This window comes from Macrobrachium nipponense, chromosome 8, assembly GCF_015104395.2.
Source record: "Macrobrachium nipponense isolate FS-2020 chromosome 8, ASM1510439v2, whole genome shotgun sequence".
In the NCBI taxonomy this organism is placed as follows: Eukaryota; Metazoa; Arthropoda; class Malacostraca; order Decapoda; family Palaemonidae; genus Macrobrachium; species Macrobrachium nipponense.
This window is the reverse complement of record NC_087203.1, coordinates 77,603,137-77,623,462: the sequence shown is the minus strand read 5'-3', so window position 1 is coordinate 77,623,462 and position 20,326 is coordinate 77,603,137. Positions and strand designations below refer to the sequence as shown.

At 36.8% G+C, this 20,326-nt stretch overlaps 1 protein-coding gene and 1 pseudogene across 1 annotated transcript in view; one reads left to right on the top strand and one right to left on the bottom strand.

The window, feature by feature from the left end:
- The window catches only part of LOC135222866 (nose resistant to fluoxetine protein 6-like), a 38,167-nt pseudogene extending 23,730 nt beyond the window's left edge, over positions 1-14,437 (top strand).
- Positions 1-20,326, bottom strand: part of LOC135223138 (uncharacterized) — a 136,154-nt gene that overhangs the window by 65,750 nt on the left and 50,078 nt on the right. The window lies entirely within an intron of this gene.

Genomic DNA, 20,326 nt, shown 5'->3' with positions numbered 1-20,326 from the left:
CATTAAGGACTGTATCTTAAATTTACTTGAGTTACTCATACAATCTTACAAATGTTTTCTCTTAAAGGAAAGGAATCGTTTTCTATTATTTAATGGTAAATTCTTCTATTATAGCGGAGGCTATTCAAGGTTCGCAAAAGGAAAGAAAAAAAAAAAAAAATAAATAAATAAAGACGAAGATGCAGTGACTTCTCAAATCGTGGATAAAGATTTTTTTTTTTTTCAACGTTTCCACAAAGCACACATCTCTTTGGATGATAGTTTTGCTAGTAAGTGGCCTGTAAGGCCTGTTCTCTGTAAATAAAAATTTTGCTTAGCAGTGAAAGATATAATAACAGGCAAGCTGCGGTTCGGACAAGCTTTACGTTTAATGGTGTGCTCCACCTTAGTCATTTGACGCTTCTCTTTGCATTCCCTTTCATATCGACCTTCTGCGCCCCTATAATAATAATAATAATAATAATAATAATAATAATAAAATAATAAAATAATAAAATAATAATAATAATAATAATAATAATAATAATAATGTTTTGGCAAACCTACATGGAAACCTATGATGTATATTAATCAGTTTCCTAACCAATGGCAATACAATTATAAGGAATGTTTGTTATAGTAATAACATTAAAAGTTTTGGAAAATTAACAAAGCCTTAACAATGCTTATTTTTAAACGTCATCAAAATTAATGTTCTAACATGGATTTTGTAAATATTTATTATCTGGCTGACTACAAAGCACATTCCTAGACCATGCAAATAATAATAACATTTCACTGCAATCCAGGTCCAGTGAACACCTTTCTGGGTCATGCATGCTGGTTACCGATGAGTAGACTGGCATATTCCATGTTCCTCATCACTGGTACCCGTCATGATACTGTCAAATGGAATGAGCTACATACCTTTATATATGAATCACCTCAATAAGGTTGGTATTTACTATGAGCTTATGTAGAAAGTATATCAGTATGTGTGTTGTATATATATATGTTATATATATATATATATATATATATATATATATATATATATATATATATATATATGAATGAGAGTTAATATATAGTTTGGTTTGCTATGGAGCTAATCTCTATTATTGGCGTGCATTAATGTTGAAACTATAAACACACAATATATATATATATATATATATATATATATATATATATATATATATATATATATATATATGACTGGTAAAAATGTTCTGTTACAACAGAATTCCATCTAATAAAAGGAGCCCATAAAAACACCAAAATATATAGAGAAAAGTACTATATTTCAGAGACTGCTGTCTCTCTCTTCAGGTATAGAATGAGAGAAAAGTTTACAGAAAAGGTGGTATTTATGCCAAGAGATCCATCCACAAGTAAGCCCAATTTAGGTCACCCCAGCTGATAACTCTTCCTTTAATCTTCTTAAGCGTTGTGGGTGAATGAAAAACCTTGTTCGATCACATCTGAATCCCATGCTCCTTTTGAGATGTTCATTACCTACCTCTCTTTTATTAAGGCCGATTCCATCATCTGACTCGTGTACCGGCAGTTGCTGCTATAAATTATATGTGACAAATTCTAGTTTACTCTATGGGTATGTTCATTTATATGGTTGAAAATAGCTGAGTTCTGTTGTCCATACCTAACTGACCGTTTGTGTTGTATTAATCTCTGGGGAAGTGATTTTCCTGTAAATCCGAAGTAAGATTGGTCACAGTCCTGGCATGGGATTTCATAAACCACTGTTTCCTAGGGGAATGTCTTTTGTTGGACGTTAATCAGGGATTTGGCTAAGGTGTTTAGGTAAGTAAATGAAAAAGGGTTATCAGCGGGGCTGACCTAAATTGGCTAACCTGTGGATGGATCTCTTGGTATAAATACCACCTTTTCTGTAAACTTTTCTCATTCATATACCTGAAGAGAGAGACAGCGGTCTCTGAAATATAATACTTTTATCTCTATATTTAGGTGTTTTTCTGGGTCCTTTTATTAGATATATATATATATATATATCTAATGTCTTATCGCTTGGCGATAGACTTTTTGTTCTTTCCCTTACGGCTGTTATCCGTAAGTAATGTTGGTTCCTCTCATCTCCCTTGGATATCTTAGTAGAGAGGTTCTTTCTTGTCTAGAGGAGATTGATTCAAACAGGCTAGTTGAAACAAGTTAACAACTTTATTTTGTAACTCCATACTAGAGATGCAGCTCGGTCGGACGACCGATATGTTTGATAGTTGGCGTGGAACTGCCATTCTAAAGCATCGCGTCGATAGCGGAACATTAGCTATCTCAGCAATTCATATAAAAACACATACGTAGTCTGCCGGCTCGGAAGTTACAAGTTTCCGGCGTAGGTTAACAGGTCAACCTTTCCCTTCCCCATGGAAGTTGTTGTGCAAAGTTATCATAACATAAAAAATGTTGACAAAGCTTTAGAGCTAGATCAGGCTACTGCAGACAGCGCCATAGCGTAATCTAGGTCTGCTTTGGTCACGTAAAACCCTCCTAATCCATGACCCCAGGTCACTGTTTATATATAATGTAATTCTTACATTAGGCTCGGTCTGCTACCTATTCAAGCCTTGAATCAACAAAAAAAAAATTACTTTAAACATTGTTCATAAGGAGCGTGCTCGTAACATACTAAGTGATTAAATGCACAAAAAAGGTTCTGTTACATACCCTTGTTGACATATTCATAAACAAAGATAAATGCATGGAAAATATAGATCCATGTTTGGTAATAATAATGATTATGTACCCAAAAATAATAAAATGGTAAAAATCAAACATGTATACATGATTAATATGATAACATGTAACCTGATTAAGAATAATGGTTACTAAATAATGATTATAGCATGATCATGGATAATTGTTAAAGAGTACTTGTCACTCTTTATAAATATAATTGTATAATAGTATAACAATGTAATTCTGCAGAAATTCAATATATAGGGCTGATATTTTATTAGGTGCCCGAAAAAATACCTTTAGGAATATATTAATGTATAATATTGGGCTATAATGATTATTAGGTGACCCTGGAGATACTTTAACTGTTCAAATGCAAAGGGCGGTGAGTCTTCTTGTCCTACATGTTGCCAGCATACGGACCGCTTTTCACACACAACACAATTCCAGACAATTCCCTAGGCACGAACTGAAGTGGCGGTTCCAGGTTTCAGGCGGCCCTAAACGCAAACGACTTGAGTTTAACGGGTACGTCATCCAGACGGGCCAGTACGTTCCCTTGGAGATCCTTCTGTTTACGCCTCAGCCTACGCCAAGCAAAGATGTGACGGCGATAACCAATATGGCCGTCACACTGAACACGGCTAGCAGAATGTAGTTAGCGAAGATGTTCTCCACCTGCATAAGTCGATGACGCGTGGGTCATCTCAGCCAGTTGCGTCAGACGATGAGCTACTCGCGCCGTGTATGGGAGAGGTAGTGATGGGATGATTGTTGTAGCCCACGTGTAGTTCGCGAAATACGCCTTCTCACGTATTATCGTGTTGACCCCTCTGACGGTATAATTTGTAGATGTCCCCGTACAACCATCGGCTGCTACGAAGATAGGGGCATGGGCGGTGGATGTGCCGGACACACGACGTCGAATCCGGCCTTATCATAACGGATCCAGGAACCATTATTCATCCTGTAATTGAATTTATTACCGTAAAAGGGATAAGTTTGCCCCAGACAACCTTCGCTTGTATGAGAGAGAGAGCCGTTTAGCACTATGTCTAACTCACATGAATCCGTTGATATAGGATAGAATCAAAAGAGTCAGCTGTACAAATTTTATTATTCATGGCTCTGAACAGTGAGTGAGTTTATCTAAGTCTTTAATGACTGTAAATGATTTCTTATCAGAAGAAATCAGTACATGCCCTGTTAAATTGGATATTACTGGATTTGAGTTATTCGTCATAAAAGTAGGAAACGGTGCTATTTTGTATGATTGCCAAGCATCGGAAAGAATCAAAAGGAATTGTGATCATAATTCTATAATTTTTCTACGCTGACTGATATTAGGCTATAATAGAATTCTACTTTATGGGCATCCAATAAAGGAATATACCCTAGCTTCTCCCGTCCGTTTTCCAAAGTTAACGTCAGATCTTTAATAGGCATGAGGTGAGGAGATAACACACCCTTTGTTGCTAACGTAATTGCTTCTACGTAATCTTTTGACTTTTCAATAAAATGTGATATTTTCACACGGATATGATCTATTTTCGAACTATAGTAAGCTAAAGTAGCCAGCAAATGTTGAACTTCCATGACCTGATCGATATTATTTGAATGTCATTAACGATATTCATTATTTGATTGATCGAAGATAACTGGCTGCGAAGTTCTGATAAGGCCGCCAGTTCCGTTTGTGTTGCAAAAACTCAATTCTTTTATTTTGATTATTTATCTTGAGGCGATTTGAGATTCCTAAGCCTAGATTCGCAACTGATCTAAGATGTTTAGTCCAGCTAGAATAAGCGGGTTTGCGGCGTTCAAGAGTGTGTGCGCAGACCACATCAGCAGGTCACGAGCGAGTTCTTCTGCCTCGGCGGTTTTATTTTGTATGTCATAAGACAACATTTCCGCGACGCGCTTAGCGTTTGAGCTAGTGAAATCTCTGAGTTAGCATGAAAATTACGTCATGCATTTTCCTTAAGGGAAATAACCAAACCCTCATCAGGTCATTCTTTAAGTTAACGGACGTCATCTTCAGGTAAGAAAATAGCATGCATATCTACTTCGATAACAATATATTCTTGACAAACGATGAATACATCTCGATTTCTCTCGATAATCGAGCCATGATTAAATTCTATGTCTTTAGTCCTAGCGCTCTTTCCATACAACAAAGATGTCTGAATACACAATATCACTCCTAACAATAACAGATTCATTTTGAAAACCTGCAATGAGTAAAACCACAGATGTAATAACTCGCGTAAAGAATATAGGTTTACATACAATATGATTAATAGATATATATATATATATAGTTTATTATACAAGTTTCATAAATACACCATTTTTTTCCCACACTCCATCTACCTTTCTTTAGATTCTGATATGTGCCAATGGACTATTCTCACATCAGTGGGTTTGGATACATTTTGAACCTAACTCTATTTGGCCGTTAAATTTCTAAAATGTTAAACGGGCCTTCAAACTTAGGTGTCAGTTTATAGTTCAAACCTTTACGTACGTATACTTGTATGTATACCTGATCGCCCACGGCATATGTTCTAGTTGGCTTAGCTATTTTATCATGATTTTTTTTCATTAGGATCTGTGCTTCTTCTAAATTCTTACGAATTATATTATATCGACTTATGCTTGCATCCATAACATCCTTTAGAGGATTTGATAAATTAGTTGTAGGCTTTAAGATGTGGAAAGGGCGTTCGGGTTCCGGGATACCGTACAGGTGCCTCGTGCGGTGTCATTTTAATAGACACGTGATACGAGTGATTAAGTGTGCTTAGTACCGCAGGTATGGCAATGTCCCAGTTGGGATCTGCCCCCTCCTAAGGTGACCCAATTTAAAATGTTTAAAACCTTACGATTTGCCCTTTCCACTAGCCCATTAGACTCTGGGTGATAGATCATGGTATTGACTTTCTTTATACTAAGGAATTCGCACAAGGAGTTAAGGAAATGATTATTGAACTCCCCGCCCGAGTCTGAGATAATGATGTGTGGAATTCCATGTTTACAAATGTAGCACTCGTAAAACTTCCTAGCGCACTCGACCGCGGTTTTTGTTTTTAAGCGCTATAAGTTCTGTATATCGTCAAAGCGTCTATAATTACTAGGAGTGCTTATTTCCTCTGTCTGACTCGTAAAATCCATGTTAATAAATCTAAATGTACTCTTTCAAAGGGTTGATTTGGCACGGGGTAAGCCCCTAGGCTACAGGTGTCTTCGTGTGCCCTTTGTATTCTTGACAAGTGCGACATTTGCTATGTGCTTTTTTATATCTCTAAGCATCGTATGCCAATAAAATAAGGATTTGGCTTTCTGTGACATCAAGGTATAACCCGGGTGTCCGTGCAGTGGATTTTCATGCCAACCCCACTTTAAGACAGTGGGTATGAGTGAGATAGGCACCACCTGGTTGTTATTCAACTGCGGTGTGTTGCGGGTTTTCCTCGTCACGGATCTACACAGGATATTTTCCTGTAGGATATATTCTGCTGCTTATACTTTAGGTATTCTTTTTTCCTTTTTCTTCGGATTTCCGTTTAACGCAATGATGATTTTTTCTATTTGCGGATCTTTTCTTTGTTCCGTCTGTAATAGTTCAGCAACTCCAGCAGATCTCCTGTTCGGATATAGTTTTTTAACAACGGGCATGGAGGTTGAGATATCTATTAATTCAGCTAATGGCTCGGTACAAGATGAAGAGGGGTTGCGTGATAATGCGTCAGCAATGATATTTGCTTTCCCAGGTAAATACCAGATCCTCGCGCCAAAGTCCTGAATGATCATGTGCCACCGAGTTCGCTTGGGGCTGTGACTAAAGCCTTTAAAGAAGTCGGTTAGGGGCTTATGATCAGTGAGAACCTTGACGGGATAACCGTAAATTATGAATTTAAAGTGCACGAGTGAATTAACAATAGCGAGCCCTTCCTTGTCTATTACTGATATTTACTTTCGGAAGGTCTCAGTTTACGTGAATAAAAAGCTATAGGGAAAAACTGTCTATCATATTGTTGAAGCAATACCCCACCTACTCCTAGGTGCTGAGGCGTCTGTTGCTATGAAAAATTCCTTACCGAAGTCAGGAAATTTCAAGATAGGAGAACTACACAGTTCATCCTTCAATTTATCGAACGCCTGTTGATGAATTTCAGACCATACGAAATCTACGCCCTTTTTTATAAGATCGTTAGGGGAGCGGCTATGATTGAGTAATTGCGGATGAAGCGGCGATAGTATCCGCTGCACCCCAAAAATTGCTGTATTCCCTTGACGTTAATAGGTATCGGAAAGTTACGGATAGCCGACACCTTATCGTGGACGACTTTAAGACCTTCACTAGAAACCGTGAAACCTAGATAGACTAGTTCTGTTTTAAAAAATTCACACTTACTTATCTTTACCCTTAAATTATGCTGCCAAATTAACCTTTTGTAAACACTAACTCCAATTTACGTAAATGCTCTTCTAATGTGTTGGAAAAGATTACTAAGTCATCCATGTAGGCATGTAGGATATCTCCCAACAAGTCTCCAAACACGACGTTTATCATACGAGTAAAAGTTTATAGGAGCACAACGTAAACCAAAAGACATACGCAAAAAATTCATAATGTCCCTGGCTGTGCTGAAGGCAGTGTATGGGATACTTTCTTTTTGTTCCATCGGAATCTGATGAAATCCTTTTAGTAAGTCTAGGCTTTGTGAAATATTTATTCTGGCCTAGTAAAGATAGGATATCATCGGTACATGGTACTGGGAATCTGTCAGGGATTGTTTCTTCGTTTTAAACGACGAAATCTACGCATATCCGCCAAGTTCGATCTTTTTTCGGTACTACTATTAACGGAAAATTATAAGGGCTGTTTGATTTCCTAATAACTCCTTCCTTTAACATTTTACCTACTTCCTCTGTTATCTCATTCTGAATTTCATAGGAAGTCGGTACGAAGGTACATAGATTACTTTCTGTTTGTCCTTGAGCCTGATTTGATGCTCGATGACATCCGTTTTTCTTAAGGTTCCATCCGTAGTGGAAAAAACATCATGATATTTAGTTAACAGATTCAAAAACAATTTCTGCTGAATTTCTTCTTCTTGAATATCTTTATTGATTTTGTTCTTTATAGATTGCAAAAGGGTTTCATCGCGACTGATTGAGCGTGATTTATCTCAGCTACGGTAAGAATGCGATGTTTATAAACTTCGGCATCCAAGATATGTTGATTTTTGTGGATTACTAAAGTGGTATTCAATATGATTTGACAGACTTCGATATTACATTGCTGTTGTGAGCCGACTGTATAAACGGCTTGTGTGACGGATAATCCGTGTGTTTTCAGAGTTTCGGAAAGGATTAATGTTTCAGATCCTGGCAAGGTTCTTTTTACACGCACTAATATATTTGAAGTTACGTTAGGTTCGAGAGTTTGCGTGCAAGCTGATATTACGGGGTGAGCGAGAGTTCTGTTGGGTTGCCTGTATTATTTCTTGGTTCATGAGACAGTGATTGGTTCCGTAATGTAAGTGACAACTCTGTCTGTCTCTTTATTATCTAAAACACAGATTTTAGGGTATTAGAAGACCTATAGAATTTCCCTTTGATATACACGCCGTGTTTTGCAGTGCTAAGATATATTTTGAGTGCCCATAGACGGTATCCGATAATTACTGCGGGATACATATTAAGTGTTTTGTACAACGACAAAGGTATCAGCAAACGTGCGCTTACCGACCTTGTACTGTACATGAGTTACGCCCACAACATTTAATTCATTATTCCCAATGCCTGAGAGCCTTATTCCGGACTTTTCTATAGGGAAATTTGAAAGAGTAAATGATGAGTCCTTAAATCCATTATATTACGTGGACTACCAGAATCAAAGAACAAAGTGAATGACTTATGGTCCAAATTTACTGTATGTATGGTTGGTCGCAACTCGTTTTGACTAATAATTGCATGAATTTGTTGCAAATCTACGGGAAACCTGCACAGATTTTTTTTGGATTCGGCCGTGTGTTTCATAGGAAAATCAATTGTCTCACAATGATCTGATAATGATTAAACTGATTATTTGATACAAAAGATGTTAATATTGATGACCCAACATCGCCCTCTCCCCCCTTGGAGTGAACTACGTGGTATTTGTTTTTGTTTATCACACCCTGAAAATTCGCTTGCCCTTGCGAGTTCTGGCTAGACGGCCCAGGAACAGAGGTACCTGAAGCACGATTTGTTTGTTTCTGCTGTTGTGCAGAATTTCCGTTGGTTGTTTCTTCTTATAGTACTGAGGACCCTTCTTTTTATTTGCACTAGCAACTGGTTGCGTGTTTGTGCGTTTGGCTGTTGATTCCTCGAGTAGCAACGGTTATATGAATGAGTTGAACTATTGTGTATTGAACAAAAACGCGTCCGACAGTCTGAAATCATGTGACCTGGTCGTTTACAGTTATAACAAACCATCCCTGCAACTTGATTATTATTATGTACCACATTTACTTGTTGTGGCTTGTTCTCATTTTTTGCAAAAACTTGAATGAGCGAAGGATCTAGGTCGGTACATTTAGACATGTGTTTTTGATTTGTTTTATACATCATCAATTCCGTACTGTCGGGCTGCAATTTTTTATCAAAACACCGTACTAACGCTTCAGGCAACATTACAGTGATAGACGTAAGGTAGATCAAACGGATAAAATCTTTCACTTTTGATTTTAGCACCCGCAAACCCACCGGAGTTTACATAAACTATCCTGATATTCATTAGCCGGTCGGCAATTAGCGCCGCCCGCTCTACAACATTGAGCTGAGTCATGGAGGCTTGGTTAAGGATATTTCTCAACGCCAATACTACATCTAAAGCCTCTTCACCCCCATACACGTACCGTAATCCTTTTTGAACTCGTCCCATGTAAGCTCTTCTTGGAAAGAAACCCCCCTTAGATACGCACTTGCGTCGCCTTTCGCAAAGTCAACGAAGCTCTTGGCCTCCTGTAATTGTACTGCTGGGTCTGTGATGCTTTTTGCATTTAAATGAGCGTCTACAGATGAGATCCATGCCTCAACATTTTGAGCAGGAACCCATTGACCCGACTTGAAAAGGGACAATCGCTGACCTCGCGCTAACGAGAGTCACCACGTTGGGGTTGCCAGCCGGATTGGTTGCCATTCGGCTTTCACTTTTTTCTTATCACTTCTATTCCTTGCAATCCTATCAAAAATATCTATAAGAGTACACTCGACCACTACGTAAAACGCATAAGCAATGTACTGTATAAGTGTGTTATAATAATAGGAAAATCCCCAAAAGATACAAAATACAGATCAATATGATAAAATATTATACGGAGAATTCCTGCAAGAAGAAATGGTTAATGACAACGAGAAAAGAAAAAAAAATTAATCTGCCGGGCGAGAACCTCGTAGTTGAAGATAGGTTCTGTAATGAAGGAAGATTAATATGGGCGAACAACTTCACCCCTGAAATTACTGGAAAACGAATTCGACTCTTGATGAAGCAAACACTTCAGTGAGGAAAAAGACCTGAATATATAAAAATTGGGTACTTAGAGCTACCAGATTGATATTGCGAACGGATTGTTCGACATAGGGATGACGTCTCGCGTCGGAAGTCGTGATACGTCACGGTCTTCTCTCGTGTACGATGCTCTGGGAAGGCCAAGATTGATGACGTCACAGCCTCCAGTCCTTGCACTACTGCGTATAGCTGTCCACTCTGCGTCCTTGCTCGTGAACGGGTGATGTTCCCTGTGTTTTGTTTTCTTCTTTCCGTTTGATGTTCAATGCTGCTCTCGTTCCGGTGTAGATTCTCGAAGATAAGTGACAACAGTTTGCTCAAACGTCAGTGTTAAAAATGCTTGTATTCCTCTCGATGAAGGACATAGTTGCGTCTTCATAAACTGTTGCGTTGATTGAAGATCCCTGTTTCCTCTGTTTAGTTTGATGTTGAAGGTGGAAGTTAGTTCTTGTAGACCTTCGGTCGGCTGATATGGGTCTTGTTAATTATGTTCTTCGTTTATTCGCTGCCACCACTTCTAATGTCGTATCGCTTGGCGATAGACTTTTTGTTCTTCCCTTACGGCTGTTATCCGTAAGTAATGTTTGGTTCCTCTCATCTCCCTTGGATATCTTAGTAGAGAGGTCTTTCTTGTCTAGAGGAGATGATTCAAACAGGCTAGTTGAACAAGTTAACAACTTTATTTTGTAACTCCATACTAGGAGATGCAGCTCGGTCGGACGACCGATATGTTTGATAGTTGGCGTGGAAACTGCCATTCTAAAGCATCGCGTCGATAGCGGAACATTAGCTATCTCAGCAATTCATATAAAAACACATACGTAGTCTGCCGGCTCGGAAGTTACAAGTTTCCGGGCGAGTAGGTTAACAGGTCAACCTCTTCCCATGGAAGTTGTTGTGCAAAGTTATCATAACATAAAAATGTTGACAAAGCTTAGAGCTAGATCAGGCTACTGCAGACAGCGCATAGCGTAATCTAGGTCTGCTTTGGTCACGTAAAACCCTCCTAATGCCATGACCCCAGGTCACTGGTTTATATATAATGTAATTCTTACATATATATATATATATATATTATATATATATATATATATATATATATATATATATATATCTATATATATAATATAATATATATATAATATATATATATATTATATACACATTATACAGTGTTTGTTGGAATGAATTTTTTTATTTCTGAAACTACCTTTTATCAAATAGATATTTTCTTCCCAGTACCTGCTCACCATATAGTATCTTACTTATAATTAACAATTAGCAAGAAATTGCCAAATTTATTTAGTAAACGAAACGCATAATGGGAGAGAGAGAGAGAGAGAGAGAGAGAGAGAGAGAGTGTTCGACTTATATTTGCTCAACTCTTTTTCCATATTTGCAGTTCATCGAGACCTGTGGGTACCTCTTCGTTGGCGGGTTAATGGCAATTGGCATCTCTATAACGAGCGAGATTCCCGTTTTATCGCTAGAGAAAGCTATCATTCCTAGACCAGGTAAGACTGTCCACACGTTGGAGTTACGTTCACACACACACATATGTGTGTGTGTATGAATATTTCATAAACTCAAACACACACACACACACACACACACACAAATATATATATATATATATATATATATATATATATATATATATATATATATATATACATATATTGCTTACATGAGGGAGACGGGAATAGATTGCTGATAAAAATTGCGAAGGATACAATAAAATTGTTAATGTAACCTGCAATATCTACACAATTTGGGAACTCGACCGTATATTGAATTTCATGAAAAGTAAACTGATACTCACATTAACTCTACTATACACACACACACACACACACATATATATATATTATATATATATATATATATATATATATATATATATGTATATGTATATATTGTAAAGTCAATATGAGTATCAGTTTACCTTTCATGAAATTCATTATATGGTCGAGTTCCAATAATGCGTGACCATTGCATTTATATTAACGGCTCTTTTGTATTCCTCGATACTTTTACCTATCCCCCCCAAAAAAGAAAAAAATTTCCCGTTCCCTCACGTAAGCAAAATGCATAGGCCAGATTTACCCAACCTTTGTTTCTTATAGAGTGATTTATAGAAAGCTTAGCAAAATTATACTGTTTATAACCAAGATCCTTAGATATTCAAAATTACTTTGAGAGGACAAATTACACATTTTCATGTTTCCTTATCTGAACAGCAGATATTTCTTGCATGAAGACAGCATAGTCCAGAAAATAAGAATGATTTAATTTAGATCCTCTTCTAAATTCGTAGTTTCAATATTCAAAGTATATTTGAACAATAACAAGAAGTGCCGTATAGTAACGGAGCGGGTTCTTTTTAACTCGATACAGACAGTTGCTTAAGTAATATACTTCAACGTTTTGAATACGATAAATGACAGCTAGCGCTATGCTCAGAGCAGACCTACTTAGTGGGTCCGGCCCGAGGGAAAACGAACACTCCAGATGCGTTAGGCAAATATTCCAAACTTGCTCCCTGGATTGATGGAATGTCAAATACCTGACCTTGAAACACACAGACAGGAGTAACCCCAAACCTGCTTGGCCTGTGAGCAACGGACGGGCGATGTGGTTGCGGGGGGCGGTGACCTGGAAGCTAATTACGTTAAAACAGAATGATCAAGTAATTAGGGGATCAAGCAGGATATAAAGCAATGGTCTGTGAAATTTTTATTTCACGGTCTGCTCAAAGGCAAGAGCCCGTGCTGGATCACAGCCAGCTTCATCTTCAACAACAACTAGAGATTCTCCTTCAGTTTCATTCATTCTGGCAATGAGAGCAGCAATTCCCGTAAAGTTTCAGTCTTTTAAAGTGTATTCCTAACAAAATATTAAGATTTAGTACACAGGAAAGGGCCTCATCCTCATCTATGGCGAAAGCTATTATTCCTCTTTGTCTTCTGCGTAAATAGTATTGAAAATAATAATGAAAACAGCGCTTAATCTTTCACCGACTGTATTAACGGTTTTTTTAGGTGACAGTATCTTCAAGGTGTATATTTGTTCATTGTAACACAATAATCCATTTTCCACATGCTCCATCATTAGCACGTTAGTGCCATGCGGATATTTATAGATAATTTTTGTCAGTCGGTGTCCTGGACGCCAGCATAACGCTGAAATGTTTATTGGTCACGTTGGTTGCTTAAATGGGTCTGCAAAGGAGTAGCAGTATCGCAAAATTAAGAATTATTGACGGTCTTATAGTTTCCTTCCCAACAGGGAAATTCTTGCTTACCTTCCCTCGCATCGTGCTGTTCTTCATAATGAGGAACGTCGTTAATTTGGTTTGCAACAGAACCATGGGTTCATCTCTATAGTGGCAAAGGGTAGCTCTTCTCCAAGATATGCTCCTCAAAGACCTCTCATGTTGTCTTCAAATCGAGCTGTATTTCATGGGGTTGTAAATCTTGATAGTATCGTTGAAGTTTTTCTTTTGGCACAGAAGAGAATACCCTGTGTGAAAAGAGTTGGAAGCTGGAGAAAATGATAATGAATAAAAAAAAGAATAGCATACCCTGTGTGAAAAGAATTGGAAACCGAAGAAAATGATAATGAATAAAAAAAGAATAGCATACCCTGTGTGAAAAGAATTGGAAGCCGAAGGGAATGATGATAAATATTAAAAGATATGAAAACAAAGGGTTACATTCGTACACGAGTATTAAAGATCGCATTCCATACATATTTTCATTTTCTGACGCTTGCTGGGAAAACCCATTCATTCAGATCTCTTTCTTTCCCCAGGACGAAACGTGCAAGAGGAGCCACTGAAAGAATCCTAATAGTTTTCTTGAAATACTGAAAGGCCAATGGACTGGCAACACAACACCCAAAGGAAATAGGAAAAGGAAGGGGTGAAGGGTGAATGAAAAATAGAGGAAGCTAAAACCCCAAAGAAGAGAACAAAGACCGGCCTCTTAAATACATACGAATTAAAGACATCATCTGGCAATGTAAATATTGGAAGACATCTCGTCTTTGAGTGTTGTTTGTTAAGGCTGCTTTTTCGGTGATTGACTTCTGCACTCAAATCGTAATATTTTTGGGATGCTGTTCGAGAGATGGCTATGTAAAACTGAAAACCGTCAATAAATTCTGTTCATATCTAAATCATACTTCTAACGATTCCTACATTTGTCAAAATACGTAAGTACCCATATTAGTTATTATATAAAGTAATTATTATATACAATATATAAGTAATTAATTAGTATTATCTATATAATTAATATTATATTATATTATATATATATATATATTATATATAATATAATATATAAGAGAGAGAGAGAGAGAGAGATAGAGAGAGAGAGAGAGAGAGAACGATGGAGAGAAGGAGAGAGAGAGAGAGAGGAGAGTTGGAGAGAGAAGAGAGAGAGAGATATCCTTCTACATCTGCACTGTAATTTTCACAGGCATCCTTTAATGTACCGAGTAAAGCCAAACATATGTGAAGGAAGATTTCGCTCTCAAAATCTACTTAACAACTTTGTTTATTAAGGTTTATCTTCGTTAACTAAGATATGGATGAACCCCTAAGCATGCAGGGTATTAAATTTTTTTCTTTACTACCAACACTGTTACTGCTACCACAAGCAATAGGAACAGCAGTTATAGGTAATGAAAGTAGAAATAACAAGGAATTACTGCCGTTATGAATTCTCGGACGCTATTGGTTAATAAACAACAGCATTCCCTCCCATCCCTGCCCCAGTAACCATACGAAGAAGCCATAACCTGTCAGCATGAGACCGCCACCAGACTACTTTACTAGTAGTCGGTTCAAATCTTCTGTGAAGATGTTCCAATCCTGAGATGTAGATCAGGGTCATGGGGCTTGCATTCTCCTCCCTTACTTAAACACAATGGAGAGGTATAATATTCTAGAGCCGTTATCACTAACTTGAAAATGCGGGTATGCGGTACAAAATGATTATCACTATATTATACATATTGTAGCCGTATGGTCTTGAACCATGTAAATATTAGTTCATACCAAACACTGTTAGAATATATGATGTATATATACATACATACATACATATATATATATATATATATATATATATATATATATATATATATTTATATATATATAAAGTGGAGCAATATCGGTGTGCTAGCGGTATTCGAAATTATGATTTTTATAAAGAAAATGTTTCTAAAGCTGTTCTAATAAATACTGTCGTCAGAGATACGACCTAGATTTATCTCATTCCCGTGACGTTTATTGTGGTCATGAAAAATGAAACAAATTGACCCTAAAGTTTTATTTTCGACGAGTTTCATAAACTCTTATATCAAAGTTTCCCTGACAACATTACTCATCTCGAAATTTTATGAATGGGACCGTTTTATTTCAGCAAGATTTAACCTTTTGAGAGAGAGAGAGAGAGAGAGAGAGAGAGAGAGAGAGAGAGAGAGAGAGAATAATACTAGAAACAGAAGGGAATGCGGAGGTACGAGGAGGGAGGTTATGATTAATGATGAACTGAGAGAGAGAGAGAGAGAGAGAGAGAGAGAGAGAGAGAGAGAGAGAGAGAGATACTGAAAACAGAAGAGAATGCGGAAGTGCGAGGAAGGAGATTATGATAATTAATGATGAACTAGAGAGAGAGAGAGAGAGAGAGAGAGAGAGAGAGAGAGAGAGAGAGAGAGAGAGAATAAGGCTGAGAACAGAAAGAAATGTAGAGATACGAGATTATGATTATTAATGATGAACTGAATTAAGAGAGAGAGAGGAGAGAGAGAGAGAGAGAGAGAGAGTAATACTGAGAAAGAAATCAGTAGGTACGAGGAAGGAGACTATGATTATTGATTATGAACTGGAGAGGGAGAGAGAGAATAATGCTGAAAACTGAAAGAAATGTAGAGCCATGAGAAATGAGATTACGATTATTAATGATTCTGAAGTCAAGGCTAGCTTGCCCAAAACAAATATTGACGTATTAGCTTTAAAGGAAGATGAACAAAGCTGAAAATTTCCATGGTGAGATTTCTATGCTGGGAGAAAGTCTTCCCACTAGCCTGGTTCATCGACGTACACTGCTAATAGGAAATGACAGAAGCAACATAAACGACCACCTCCATAACGGGCTGCAGGACCGGGCTTCGGCTGGCCAGCGCCCTATGCATGAAATGAGTTGGTAATGCTCATAATGCAGGGACTTGTCACGTTAAATCAGCAACGACATTAGGCATATGGAAGGTTTATCAATGGTGTGAAAATTTCGTCTTTGTTTTTCTTTATGCCTCTCACTCTCATCCTTTCTTTGGCATTTCCATAAGTCTGTGGCTCTTATGATCACATTATGAAAAAACCATACTATCTACTTACACTCTCTCTTTATCGCGTTCTCTCTAATTCATCTTGTAATATTCTTGTCAGTCTTTGGCTTTTCCCGAAAAATAAAATTTAATCTGTTTTGCCTACCTTAATCCTGTTTATATAAGTTATGCAAAATATTAGATTGTCATACTGTTAGTTATAAAAAATTACCATATGATTAAATAACACCATGCTAAGAATGGTGTGTATTACTAACAAGGAAATGCGCTATCACACACTCAAGCTTTCTGGTATCTTGTAGAATTTTTATTTTTTTATTTTTTTACATTGTTACCAATTTCAGTTACGGATGCTAGTTAGCTCTTAACGGACACTTGCAATTCCTCTCTCTCTTTATATATATATATATATATATATATATATATATATATATATATATATATATATATATCATATATATATATATATATATATATGTATATATATAGTATCATATATATATATAGTATGTGTGTGCGTCTGTTTAAGACTAGTACGTCTTGTCGGGTCAGAGTTTTATTTGCATTACCTGTTTCACGCATGCTCATTATCAGCATTAGCAGCTTAAACGGAAGAGCAAAATATTTTTCAGGAGTAAACTAAAGCAGATTATGCATTAAAACTTGTGTTGAATGTACTAAATACAACTAGGTAAGAGAAATGACGTTTAGAATTTTCCTGTATATTCTGGTTAAGTCTGCCCCCCGATTACATATAATTTTCTCTTTTAGTTATGTATAATATAGTATATATATATATATATATATATATATATATATATATATATATATATATATATATATATATATATATATATATATTAATAATTTTCGGCATCGACATACTGAAAGATAATGGAAAACGTGCTCGTAAAACACCACCATTACGCACGTACTCACGTACACACGCACACGTACATATACAAGATCGAAAGGGGGACCGAAAAGACAAAAGCAGAGAGATATAGAAGCGTATTCCTATTCATACAGTCATGACAATCTTCAGGGCTGGATAACTTCCAATCCGAAAATCCCTTTGGAAGAATTTTTCACATTCGAGGAGGTGAATGGGAGAGATTTCTCACTCGTAAAAATATAAATTGTTTCACGCCATATTTATGCAACGAGAGCAGAGGAGAGAGACGGAGAGCACGAGAGAGGACGAGAGAGAGAGAGAGGAGCACTGCAAAAAGTTGGCGCAGAGGATTGAAAAGTGCGTTATTTTCATGGAGTGGCAGAGACATAAACCACAACATGAAAAGAAGTCCAATCCATGGGGAGAGAAAGTGAGATAGCAACTGTTTTTCTAACTTGCATATTTTCCGCCCTTGATAGCAGACTCATGATCTTTGGGCCCTTTATTAATTCGATATCTTTACAAAGAATTCTTACCGTAATTTTATGAATATAAAAAGGCTAAATACAGGAATTAGCAATCATTTCCTTAAATAAAGCCAGAGTACAATAAATCCCAGAGGAAAATAATAGACATCATCTTTGGAAAATATCTTTACTAAATGGGTGGGTCACAAACATACAACTGAGGGAGGTGAAACAAAAGATTACCTTTGAATCAGAGATGAAGTAGCAAAATTTTTTTTTATATCTGATTGTAATGTTATGATAAGTACTGAGACGGGGTCGCAATAGCAAAGTTTGCATTGCAATTGGGCGCAATAGCAAGGATGACTATATTTTGAAAAGATAAGGATTACTTCTGAAATTATTCTCTGTTTCAGCATCAATGTTCATTGTTACTGACTGAAAGTTATCAAGTTCATAGAAAAATCACTCTCACCTACTTTCAAGCGAGAAACAGTAATTTTCTCTAACCCACGCCAGAGAATGGCAAGAAATAAAATGAGGCTGAACCCAGGAGGACATGACAGATTTCATTCTTGAAAGATAGAGGGTTATCAAAACTAAAGAAAACAGAAGCAAAGAGAAAATACTGAAGCTTAGTGAAATTGTGCACGATTGCTCTTCAATAGTCTGACATTCTCTCTCTCACATACATACACACAGCTGTTCCAGCGTCACTATTTCGTACTATAATGGGCATTACTCCTGTCAGCTGACACAGAGCAACCACGCAGCTTCGGGGAACTATACCTATTACTTGTGTAATTATGTCTCGGCAAATCTAATACCAAATTACATACTGTAATTTCCAACTCTTATTATACTGTATCTAATGTTTAGCAGGTAGAGTATGATTATGGCGCCTATTGAATAACAAATTTTGTCTTATTAAACACACATACACACACACACATACAAATACATACATACATATATATATGATATATATATATATATATATATATCTATATATATATATATATAAATAAATAAAATAATTATATTTGTCATAGGGAGACATATCGGAATAAAGAAGAAAGGACTCCAAACTCTCTCCAGAAGACCATGAAGATTTAAAATCATTGGCACAGAGTTACCCCATACTGAGAAGATAAAAGACACCGCCCCCACCGAAAACATACGACAATAAATCATGAGAGAAAGAGAAGGTGGATAATGGACTCTTCCCATTCTTTCTCTCCCCCGAGCTCACAGGAGCCACAATTTCAGGAATATGAAAACTCTTATACTGAGAAACATTACATGAAATGGCATTCAGTTTTAATCGTTACATGGAATAATAATGATGATAATAATAATAATAATAATAATAACTGAATTCTTCCAAATGTGTCTTTGTCTATCTAACTTTGTAGAGCCCTTGGTTTCTAGGTTATGGAAATGGGGTTAGGATAGGAATTATATGAAATAGCTATTCAGTAGTAATATAAGACTTATTTGATAATGATGATTTAAATTCAAGACAAACACACGAGAGGAATTATGTAATAAACGTCAAAGAGAGATATCATCAATAGTATATGACTCATGAGGAGTTACGACATATTACAGAACAACGTGAATACGTGCGAAGACGAAAGACAAGCATGTTGAGAGAGAGAGAGAGAGAGAGAGAGAGAGAGAGAGAGAGAGAGAGAGAGAGAGAGAGAGAGAGAGAGAGAGAGTCGTGAGTTATGACTTGATGAGGTTTTGGGTGCCTTACCTCCCGCGGCCTCATTCCTCGTAGAAAGACAGTGAGGGAAGAAATAAGAGGTAAAAAGATAACAACTTAAGTATCCAGAGAGAAGACTTAAGGAAAAAGGTAGAATACCCTGATGAAAACTAAAAAGCTTACAATAAGGAAGCATAAGTGTTGCTAAAACCAAAGACCGATAGACAGATGGAGTAATACATATACATTGGACAGAACACTTCTTTAAGTCTATTAAAAAACCATTGCTTTAAAGATATTTTCAAGAACTGGCAAAGATGCAGTATTAGTTTGTAGATGTTACACAAAATCAAACGGAAAACCAGCAACTGCAACGTTTGCCAATAAACTCTTAACCTCTTATTGCAATGAAACCTTGTGGAGTCATTGCTTTTTCAGAAGGCCAAACAACTCTACAGGCAGTCAGTGTGAATTGCTTTCATAGATATGGCTTATCGAGACCATACATACTAAGAACTTTATGTTTTATTTGAAGACATCTGCAATGACAAAGAAAACAAGTTTTCATAAGAAACATGCAACCGAAGACCTGAAGTGGAGGGCTAAAATCGTATAGAATGTCAAGCTTCGACCGTTTC